This window comes from Dryas octopetala, chromosome 2, assembly GCF_963921425.1.
Source record: "Dryas octopetala chromosome 2, drDryOcto1.1, whole genome shotgun sequence".
Classification (NCBI taxonomy): domain Eukaryota; kingdom Viridiplantae; phylum Streptophyta; class Magnoliopsida; order Rosales; family Rosaceae; genus Dryas; species Dryas octopetala.
Window position 1 is genome coordinate 13,224,654 of NC_141367.1, and position 10,784 is coordinate 13,235,437.

General features: G+C 35.6%; 1 pseudogene; it reads left to right on the forward strand.

The window, feature by feature from the left end:
- The first annotated feature begins 530 nt into the window (after window positions 1-530).
- LOC147293225 (uncharacterized) lies at window positions 531-3,215 on the forward strand (annotated as a pseudogene).
- The last annotated feature ends 7,569 nt before the right edge of the window (window positions 3,216-10,784 follow it).

Consider the following 10,784-nt stretch of genomic DNA (forward strand, 5'->3'; position numbering starts at 1 on the left):
ATAAATTTCAATTGATTTACAATTTCTGTGTGTGATTTAGTTACAATTTGTTTGAGTGATTTAGTAACAATTTCTGGGAGTAATTTAGTTACAGCTTTAGTGGTTGAATTTAGGTTTGTTGATTTATTTAGATGTAATATCAACTTAGTCAATTGATATCAAAACCTTAAAGAGAATAATTCAGTTTCACTGTAGGAATTATGCTGAAATTCAGTTTCAGTGTACCAATTATGTTGAAATTCAGTTTCAGTGTAGCAATTTTGTGGAAATTCTGTTTCACTGTAAGAATTATGTTGAAATTCAGTTTCAGTGTAGCAATTCTGTGGAAATTCAGTTTCAGTTACACTTGTGTTTTTTCTTTGTTTGTTTTATTTTAAGTCAGAAATTGAAACTGATATTGCCTAAACTTATTAAGAAATTGAATTGCAATACTGATTATGTTGTTCTGTTTTAACAGTTTCAATTGATTTTATTTTGTTAGTCAGTGTTTACTTACTTTTTTGTTTTATGTTTTCTTATCATGTAGCTTAATGGATGTTGGTGTGATTTCAAGAGTTACTTGTGACAGTAAGTCAGTTCTTTTGTCATTGTTTTCCGGTGTTACCTATGAATGGATTTATAGTGAAGTAATAAAGAGATTCAATCATTTGAAGGCAGGGCAATTTAGGTTATCTTACTCTTTACCGGATCTTGAAAGTTGCAAATTGGAATGTGATATGGATGTTCACTTGATGTTAGCTTCTTTGCCTTTGTTTAAACTTTCATATGTTGATATACTTGTGAATCACGATGGTGTTCTTGTTGAGTATGTTGCTTGTAGTGCTCCTAGTACATCATCTAAAGATACAAGTGCTAGTGAAGTCTCTTATACAAGAAAGAAAGGTGCAAGTTGTTCTTCTTCTGAAGACTTTGAGAGTTTGATTGATCCGAATCAGTATTTAGGTGATTTTGGAACTGCTGAAACTAAAAGTTATCTATCGAAAGAGTGGGAAGGTTATATTGATCATATTGGACAAAAATTTGAGGGCGGTGTAGCTGAATTTCGTTTGAAATTGGTGAAATATGCTGTTCAGATGGGATTCAAATTTGTATATGCGAAGAATGACAAAGATCGGATTATAGCTGAATGTTTTGAGAAGAATTCACACGGTTGTAAATGGCGTGTGTATGCAGTGTTATGTAGAGCAAATAGATTTTGCTATATTCGTACTATGAATAATCAGCATACATGCCGTGGAGTTGTTCGTGAGACTAAAGGTAAGATGATGAGTTCACGAATTGTATCATCAATTGTGAAAGATGAGCTTCGTTTGAAGCCATCTTTGAGACCTATTGACATTGTGCAGGAACTGAAACTGAACTATGGTTTGGATATCAGTTATCAAAATGCATGGAAAGGTAAAGAGATGGCAAAGCTTCTTGTTCATGGTGATGAGGAGGCCTCTTTTCAAAAGTTAGCTTGGTACGTTGAAGCTGTGAAGATTTCAAATCCAGGCACACATTGTGTTTTACAGTTGGATGAGTCAAGTGGTCGGTTTCAGAGATTTTTCATTTCATATTCTGCATGTATTCAAGGATATAGATGGTGTCTTCCCATGGTTCATGTTGATGGAACTTTTTTGAAAGGGAAGTATTTGGGTCATTTGCTTGCTGCAAATGGAAGGGATGGTGATAAAGGTACGTCTTTTTTTTTTAGTTGCAGTTGTTTATTGATTTCGTTGCTTCCTTCCTCGATTTTTAAGGGTAAATCCCTATTTTTGATCCAATCTCCTCCTAGGGTATAGAATGGGCTTGGTGGAGGCATTATGTTAGGGTTTAGCTACGGGATTTTGGGCGGAGCCCAAAATCTCGTAGCTAAACCCTAACATAAATGCCGACAAACCAGGTATTTGTAATATTGAAACTTTTAATTGACTTAATTATATATGGCTCTAAAGAGATTAATTCAGTTCAGTGTAGGAATTTTTTGGTAGATCAGTTTCAGTGTACCAATTCTGTGGAAATTCAGTTTCAGTCTAATATGGCAGTGAAAGTTAAAAAATAAAAAGATTGAGTTTATTTGACTTGGTTACAGTTACAGTTCAGTAAATTATCATATTTTATTCTTTTGCTTTATTAGTTACACTTCGGCTTTTTCTTTGTTTGTTTTATTTATTTTTCTGTAGGTATATTTCCTCTTGCTTATGTTATTGTGGATTCTGAGTCTGAGACAATTGGACTTGGTTTTTTGAAAATTTGTATCAAGTTTTGGCACCCCAAGGTCGTACAGTTACATTCATTTCAGATCGTAATCCTGGCTTGTTAGAAGGTGTTAACCGTATTTTTCCTTCCTCACCTCATGCATATTGTTATTTTCATTTGGTAGGAAATTTGAAAAATAAGTTTCCTGTGAAAGTAGTTGGTAAATATTTGAGAGAACGTGTTCTGAATTTATTCATGAAATGTGCATATGCGCCAACGGTTGAGATTTTTTACAAACATTTGGCTGATTTGGAAAAAGAAGGGCATGACAATGCTAAGAAATTCTTAGAGAGCATTCCGTTTGAACTTTGGGCGTGTGCTTTTTTTAAAGGTAATCGGTATGGGGTTATGGCAAATGGCTTATCTGAGTCTTTTAATTTTTGGATCCTCAAGTTTCGTTCATTGCCCATATTTGAAATGGTTGATGGTATTAGAGTTCAAATAATGGAAACTATGGACAAAAGAAGGACTGAGGCTAGTAGTTGGCATAATGTTCTTTGTCCTAAAATGGATGAGATGTTGAGGAAGTATATGGAAGTGGGTAGGCATTGGAAGATTGCCCGATCATATGATTCTGTTTATGAGGTGTTCGGTCCACATTCTGTTTTAGTTGATTTGAACTCCAACTTTTGTACTTGTCGTAGATGGAAAATTGAAGGGTTCCCTTGTGCTCATGCTCTTGTTAAATTCAAAGAGAGGGTAAAAATGTCTATGATTAAATTGAAGACGAATTTAAATCTGGTTACTATAGGAATTCCTATGCAGCTGCAATTCTTCCCATTCCTGATATTGAGATATCTGCTTATGATGCTTCTGATTTTGTTATTCCTCCTTTTACAAAGAGGCCTCCTGGAAGACCAAGATCAACGAGGTATAAGTCTATTGGAGCCAGTTCAAGATCTATTAAATGTAATAGATGTGGTAAAGTTGATGGCCACAATAAGAAAACATGTACTGCTCCTTTGAGGAATTGATTTCTTTGTTTTTGTAGTTTAGTTTCAGTTTATGAAATTGAATTTAAGGATTTCTTGGAATTATTACATTGAATTAGATTGATGATTCTCGAAATTTTGATTATGTAGTCCTGTATTCTTGGATTTTAGAATTTTCAAATGGAATCTTTTTGGTTTTCTTGTTTTTAGTATTATTTTCGAAGGTGAAACTGTTTTGATATAGTTTCAGTTGAATATTTTGTATTATTAGGGATTTTGGTTTATGATTGTAGTTGAATGTTATTATCTGACTTATGATACAATTATTATATTTCAGTTGATAGCTTATTAACAATGAGACTGTTCATTCTCTTGAAACTGAAAAGACGTAACATCTTTCTCTGAACATGGCAACTGAAACTGTTGTTTAAGTGAAACTGTATTGTAAGTGAAACTGTTTTGCAAGTGAAATTGTTTTTCAAGAGAAACTGTTTTGTAAAAGTTGACAAGTGCGTTGGTGTTATTGCGAGTTTTTTTGGTCCTACAAGCAAAGTTGACAACATTTAAATACAGTTTCAGTTACTTTTAGTGTCCAATTTTAGTTATTGTTCAACAGTTACACTAACTTAATGACCAAGAAGTTTTTTTTTTTTTTAAGTGAAATTGTTTAGACATTACAAAAATTACAGAAATAAAAGAACTATTTATATACAAGTAATAAATTTAAGAAATTAGATCAATGTTTGAATTTAGCCAAAAATTACAGAAATAAACCAACTACTTATATACAAGTTATAAATATAAAAGTCTCGACATTTTATCAATGTTTGAATTTCGCCATGATATGATCAAACTTGTTGTTGGCTTCTGGTCTCTTAACTTTTTTGCCCAATATGTTCAACCAGCTAAGTGGATGATCCATGAACTTCTTCAGGACTTGTATTTTGAATTTCTGCACATCTGTCTTTGTGAAAGGGTTCTTAAATGGAGCTCCCCTTTGAATTTGCTCTGTGTAGTACATGACTAGGAATCCACAATCATTTCTGCAATAGACAAGTTACAATTACAGTCAAACTTACAGTTACAGTCATTCCTTTATTCTGAAATATATATTTGCACTTTTTAAAATATGTAATAATACTTACGTTCCCGATTTTTGCTGGGGACAGTTGTTGTCATCTTCAATTGGCATTTCAATGTTGTGTTCCAACAGCCAAGTCAATGTTACTTTCTCATCCTCATTCAGTTGCACTTGATATAAGTCATCTAGTTTCTGTTGATTTGCCTGGTTTAGGGAAATTGGACCTATTTGTTTCACTAGATTCTGCCTCCTTGTCCCTTTAGCTAAATCTTGTGCAGCATTCTTTTTGGATTCTGTGAGGAATTGATCCACGTAATCTTTCTGCATGTTTAAGACAACATATGTCAGTGTAACTGAATGAATCATATGTTAGTGTAATTTAATGTTAATATACATTTTGTTTGTTTCTTACCAAATACTTTGCATTTTCAAAGCATACATCACTTCCGTTCACATTACTTGATCTGAGGGAATTGAAATGCGTCCACTTTCTATTCTTCAAGTCAAGCATAAGTAGTGTGAAGTGGCTCTTTTTTGTAGATAGCATAGGAAACAGGAATTTGTCATATTTTGGCAAGCGTTGCAACAATTCTTTCAAAAAGAATCCAACGATGCCATTGTCGTTTTTCTCTTCCAAAAATCTCTGATGTTCTCAAGAAAAATAGATTTGAATTTGATAAAGCATACATATAAACATTTAGAATTAATAGTAGAAATAAATAATGCAGTTTCAGTTCTTACCCAGGCATAAGTACTGAAAATGAATGTACCACTTTCTTGTAGCTCTTCTTGCAATAAGTGATTATATGAGTCGACAACCTATGTTTTGTGATGAATTTCAATGTTAGAAATTAGTATTTTAAGGTATAAGAAGTATAGAAGAATGAAATTGAGCATGTGTTACTTTCATGCTTTTATCTTACAGTATTTGCCACATCATGCTCTTTGATCAACTGGTCCACATCCTCGCGTGATACTGTCCATCCAGGTTTACCACACCAAAAGAATTCACTGTTTGATAAAGAAAACAATTTCAGTTACAGTATAAATTCAATTGCAGTGTGAAGATTCAGTTTCAGTCTAGTATTGCAGTGAAACTTCATAGGTAAAAAGATGGAGTTTATTTGACTTACTCAAATTCAGCTTCTTTCCAGTAATATATGATTTGTGCTTTCAATTCAGGTTCCATCATCTTGTACACTGCACATCTGCCCCATGGGATTTTTCTCCTCTTTTGATCTACTACTGCTGAATCAACAGTTGCAGTGGTTTCAACAGTTTCAGTGGTTTGAGTGTTGTCGAGTTCCTCAACATCATCAGGACCCACTTGTGAAATTGGTATTGCAACTTCGGCAGTTTTGATGGTGGTCCTTGTCTTTTTCTTTCCACAGTCATAATCGAATTCAGGGTACTCCAACTTCTTCCTCTTTCTTTGTTTCATCCGTAATATTGCTGACAGGTTTTGGATGAAATGCTTATTTGATATCTTTAATGCCTGGCAGGGAGTTTCAGGAGTATTCTTTTCCTTCAAGAACTCTACCTCTTTGATGAGTTCGTTCTTGATGTGGATTATTTCACTTTGGATGTCTTCTAGGTTCTTGATCTGAAGCTCTAGGCTGCAGTTCTCAGTCGCTATTGCCAAAAGGTCATTACTCATTCCCTTCACTTGTTCATTCAATCCATTTACATGTTCATTTAGAGATGCATTTGTAGCATGCAACATTTGCATCTGAAATTCAACTTCAGAATTTTGTTGTTTTTCAATTTGCAACATGTGCTTCAGTTCTTCATTTTCTCTATTTTTTTCCTGTAACTGTTCACGAAGTTTGTCAGCTTCCTCTTTCAGCATGTTGAATTGATGTTTTAGATCATTCCTTTCTCGTGTAAGCTCCTCATTCTCAGTCATTTCTTCTGCCAGCATTTCTTGAGTCGATATTCTTTGATATTCGACTCTATGTGGAACTTTAATTTGCCTATAATTTTCTTCCCTTTCTCTCAGATAATGATCTTCCAATGAGCCAACAATGTCTCGAAAAACATCATTGCCGCCTGTCTGGTCTCCACCTTCGACATCTTCATTTTCAGTTGCAGCATCAGATTCAGTTTCAGTTGCACTGCTGTCAGACTCATTCCCTTCTTCTTCATTTTCATCTTCTTCTTCTACAGGTTCATCCTCATCTTTCTTTTCCTCTTGTTTTTTGTTGTCATTTTTCCCCTTTGCAGTGTCATCCACTTGTTCTTCATCTTCTTCCTCATCCTCACTTCCTTCCTCATCATTGCTTTTTCCCTCATCCTCCTCGTCAGATTCAGTTTCAGTGTGTCCACCCTGCTGTTCTTCCTCATCGTCACTTCCTTCCTCACCATCGCTTTTTCCCTCATCTTTCTCTGCAGCCTCATCCAGTACTTTGTGTTTCTTTTTTGGACCCTCTTGGTTTGTATTTCTTCGCTTGATCCTCAAGTTCTTTCTTGCCATCTGCATAGTTGCAATATAAGGTATTGCAATAATAGTTACAATACAATAATTTCAGATTCAGTATAGATAATGTTTTTTTCACTTACCATTTGTACTAATGACATGTCTTCTTCAAAATCATCATCATCATCATCCTCATTACTACTGTCAACATCTTCTTCTGCAAACTGCACATTTACATTAGTGTTAGTATCATTGAGAAAACAGTTTCAGTATATTAATAATACAATTACAGCTTAATTAGAATAGAAATTTTTACCTTTATATCTGCAAGTTTTGTCTTTCTCAAAGCTGCAATCAATTTCAACAAGTCCCACTTTACAATTGTTGGACTCATGTTTTCTCTTCCTTCTATTGGTTTTATAACTCTAGTTTTCTCACAAAACCAATACTGTGAAGATACAATAAATAAAGATATAGTTACAATCATATCAACATATTGTAAAATAATGTTAATAAAAAACAGAAAAATGTAATTACGTACCAAAATCATTATAACACATCCACTGACAGAACTGCCCTGTGGACTATTCCTCAAATTATTTCTCAAGAAATCTCTTATGGCTCTTGCCCATGCAAACAATTTCATTTTCTTGATGTTTTCTATCGGGGAGACTAAATTCCATGCAAGTGTGTACCCCGAATTTGCAAAGAAGATGATAGTTAACATCAAGATAACAATCAGCCTCACCACATCATCCGTTCTGTCTGCTTGAAGGGCTTTTGTAAGTGCATTTTCAGCTTCTTTTTTGGTCACTCTTATGTCTTCACTGAAATATCTCTTTACAAAACTTGAATCACATCTTGTGCAGCCATAGTTGTCGATTTGTACTTCCTTTCCATGACTTGGCAACCCAAACATCTGTGCAACATATTCAACTTCAATTGCTTCAAATCTTCCCCCAATTTTGAATTTGTGTGTTCTTGTGTCATACAAGCTGAGGATTTGGTGGATCTGCTGGTCTGATTTCCTGTGCTCTTTCTTTGTTATTAATCCTCTGTTGCAGGCATCAAAAAAAGTCCAAAAAGGAGTCTGTTTTAACTTGTCCAGATGCTTCTGCTGTAGACTAGGCTTGATGCTTTGGAGGATATTCAAAAAGCTCACCAGGTTAGATCGATATTGTATACCTGGATTCCTTTTAGCGTCCTTCGCTGGTGATTTTTTCTGACTCTATAAATGTTTAAACAGTTACACTTATTAGGATATGCTATGAATTGAAACATGTCAAGGTATACTCAAACATAAGAAACATGTCCAGGTACATTTCCTAGTCCCATATTCAGTTACATTGCATTTATAGTAAAGTAAAGTAAACATGTGCAAATGGATAATTATGGTGAAACTGTTTATGTGTAAATGGATAATTATAGTGAATTTATAGCAAGTGAATTTATATCAAGAACAATTATGTGCTTGAAATTAGCTCAGTCAAATGATGAAACCATATTACATTATGCAACTTAGTGAAACTGTTTTCTCCTACACTAAGTGAAACTGTTTCCTCCTACACTAAGTGAAACTGTTTCCTCCTACACTAAGTGAAACTGTTTTCTCCTACACTAAGTGAAACTGTTTTCTCCTACACTAAGTGAAACTGTTTCCTCCTAGACTAAGTGAAACTGTTTCCTCCTAGACTTGGTTATAGTTACATAAATTTGTGCAACTTGCATAAACTAGGTGAAACTACATCAGTCAAATCACGAAACCATATTACATTATGCAACTTAGTGAAACTGTTTCCTCCTAAACCAAGTGAAACTATTTCCTCCTACACTAAGTGAAACTGTTCTTATTTAGAAATTGAGTTGCAATTGTTTTTTGTCATTTTACCTTATGTTTCGGTGCTTTGTTTTGTTTTGTTTTGTTGCTTGCTTCCCCTTTGCCATTTTTTAAACCCTGCAATTTTGAAAGTAGTCACAGTTATTAGAATATACTAGTGACCTTGCTGAAAATAGTCACAGTTTTAGAACCCTACAAATTTGCATAAGAAACACAAATTCAATTCAAATATAGTTACATTAGTACACTTACCCAGAATATCCACAAATTTTTATGTCCCAGAATACCGAGAAGAAAATTATGTACACTTACCTTTTCTGCAAAAATTCTTTATGTTTGTTGTCAATTTTGGTTTCTTCAGCTAATATATGTGTTGGTTTGTAGGAGAAAGAGTAGATTTCAGAATGAGAAATCGTGAGGGGTGAGTGGCGGAAGTTGAAGAGTGAGTGGGTTCTGAAACTGTTTTCGGAGGGGGGAGTGGGTTCTGAAACTGCTTTCGTGATGGAATCAGAAATCGTGGGGGGGGGGAGTTGGGGGAAGTTCAGAGGGAGTGGATTCTGAAACTGATTTCGCAATGGAATGAGAAATCGTGGTGGGGAGAAGTGGGGAAGGTTGAAGGGGGATGGGTTCTGAAACTGTTTTCGTGGGGGGCAGTGGGTCTGAAACTCTTTCAGTGATGGAATGAGAAATCTTGGAGGGGGGAGTGGGAAAGTTGAAGGGGGATGGGTTCTGAAACTGTTTTCGTGGGGGGGGGGGGGGGGAGTCGGTTCCAAAATTTTTTCTAATGGAAGGAGAAATCTTGGAGGAGGGAGTATGGAAAATTGAAATGGGTTCTGAAACTGTTCGTGGGAAAGAGGGTCTGAAACTGTTTTCGTGAGAGATCGTGGGATATTTTCGTGAGGTGGGTTGGGCTGCTGGGGGGGGTTGGGCTTCCAGCTGTCCTGTGGACTTGCTTGGGTGCGGTTTGTTTGTGGGCTTGGTTGCAGTTTCTATGGGATTGGTTGCGGGTTGTGGGCTGTGGGCTTGGTTAATGGCATAGACGTAAATTCTAGTAATTATGAAGCCTAAACTATTGGTAGGCTGTGTTGAGGGTGCGGCTGGTTTGTTGGGTAATGGCTGGGTGCGGCAACAAATTTTTTGCTATAATTGGGTGGTATAAATTACGGACTGTATAATTTACTTACATCAAATGCTTATATATATATATATCTTTTTTTAATATTGTTTTTCATTTACATGAATTGCTCATAAATAATTTACTTGTAATAGAAATTATAATTTTAGATGCACAATAATGATGATTTAAGTATTTGACAATAAAAAAATGATGATTTAAATAATATGATAAAAAACTGCAATTTTAATTGAATGTTGTTGGGTATTAATTAATGTTTTGTGATAGTGGCAAATATTGTAAATATATAACAATATAATGTATAAAAATAGAGGGCTGCTATTTACACACTTTTTTTTTTTCTTTTTGCACACCCTCATCACTTAATTAGTGAAAAGACCCTAAAAGCCCCATTATGAAAGACCCTAAAGCCCTCTCCAACCCAGCCACACCACTCTCCTCTCCTCTCTCTTCTCTCTCCCCGACACCCTGCTAGAGGTATGTGCTTGGCTTTTACACCCTACCAAAGGTATGTGCAGATGCAGCTAATGACAGCAACATGCCGGCTTGATGTCTCTAAAAAAACCCTTTACCATCTTTGTCATAGATGCTTGAGCTCTCTTGTGCTATGCTTATCCAAAATGGGTGATGAGTTTGTGAAATTATGGGCGGATTGTTGATATTATGGTAGACAAAAAAATGGGTGATGAGTTGTAAAAGTGCAGTAATTCATTAATTAATCAAGAAAATCACAAAATCAGTTTTCTATCAAATTCTCTCATTTCTCTCTCTTTTTCTCTGGTTCTATACTTTCTTAGTAACTTTTTCTGAAACCAAACAGCTGCAACCTCTGCTCGGCGGCGATCGCCGGTGAACCAGGTGGTGAGACCACCACCGGTCACCTCATCTTTCTCTCTCCTCTCTCCCTGTCAGCTCCTCTTTCTCTCTCCTCCCTCACGTTCTTTTCTTAATTTTCCTCTTTGACATTAGATACCATTTATAACTTGTATCGCTTCCATTAGTCACCGTCGAGCTTCCAACCCGGAGAGGTGCCTAGCTGCCGACGTCGCCGAGCACAACATATCCAACCTCACCCATCTTCTCCGATCAGCTAGTTCGGCGGGTACTTGTCGAAAGGGTCCTGGATGTTCGGTGGGTACCTG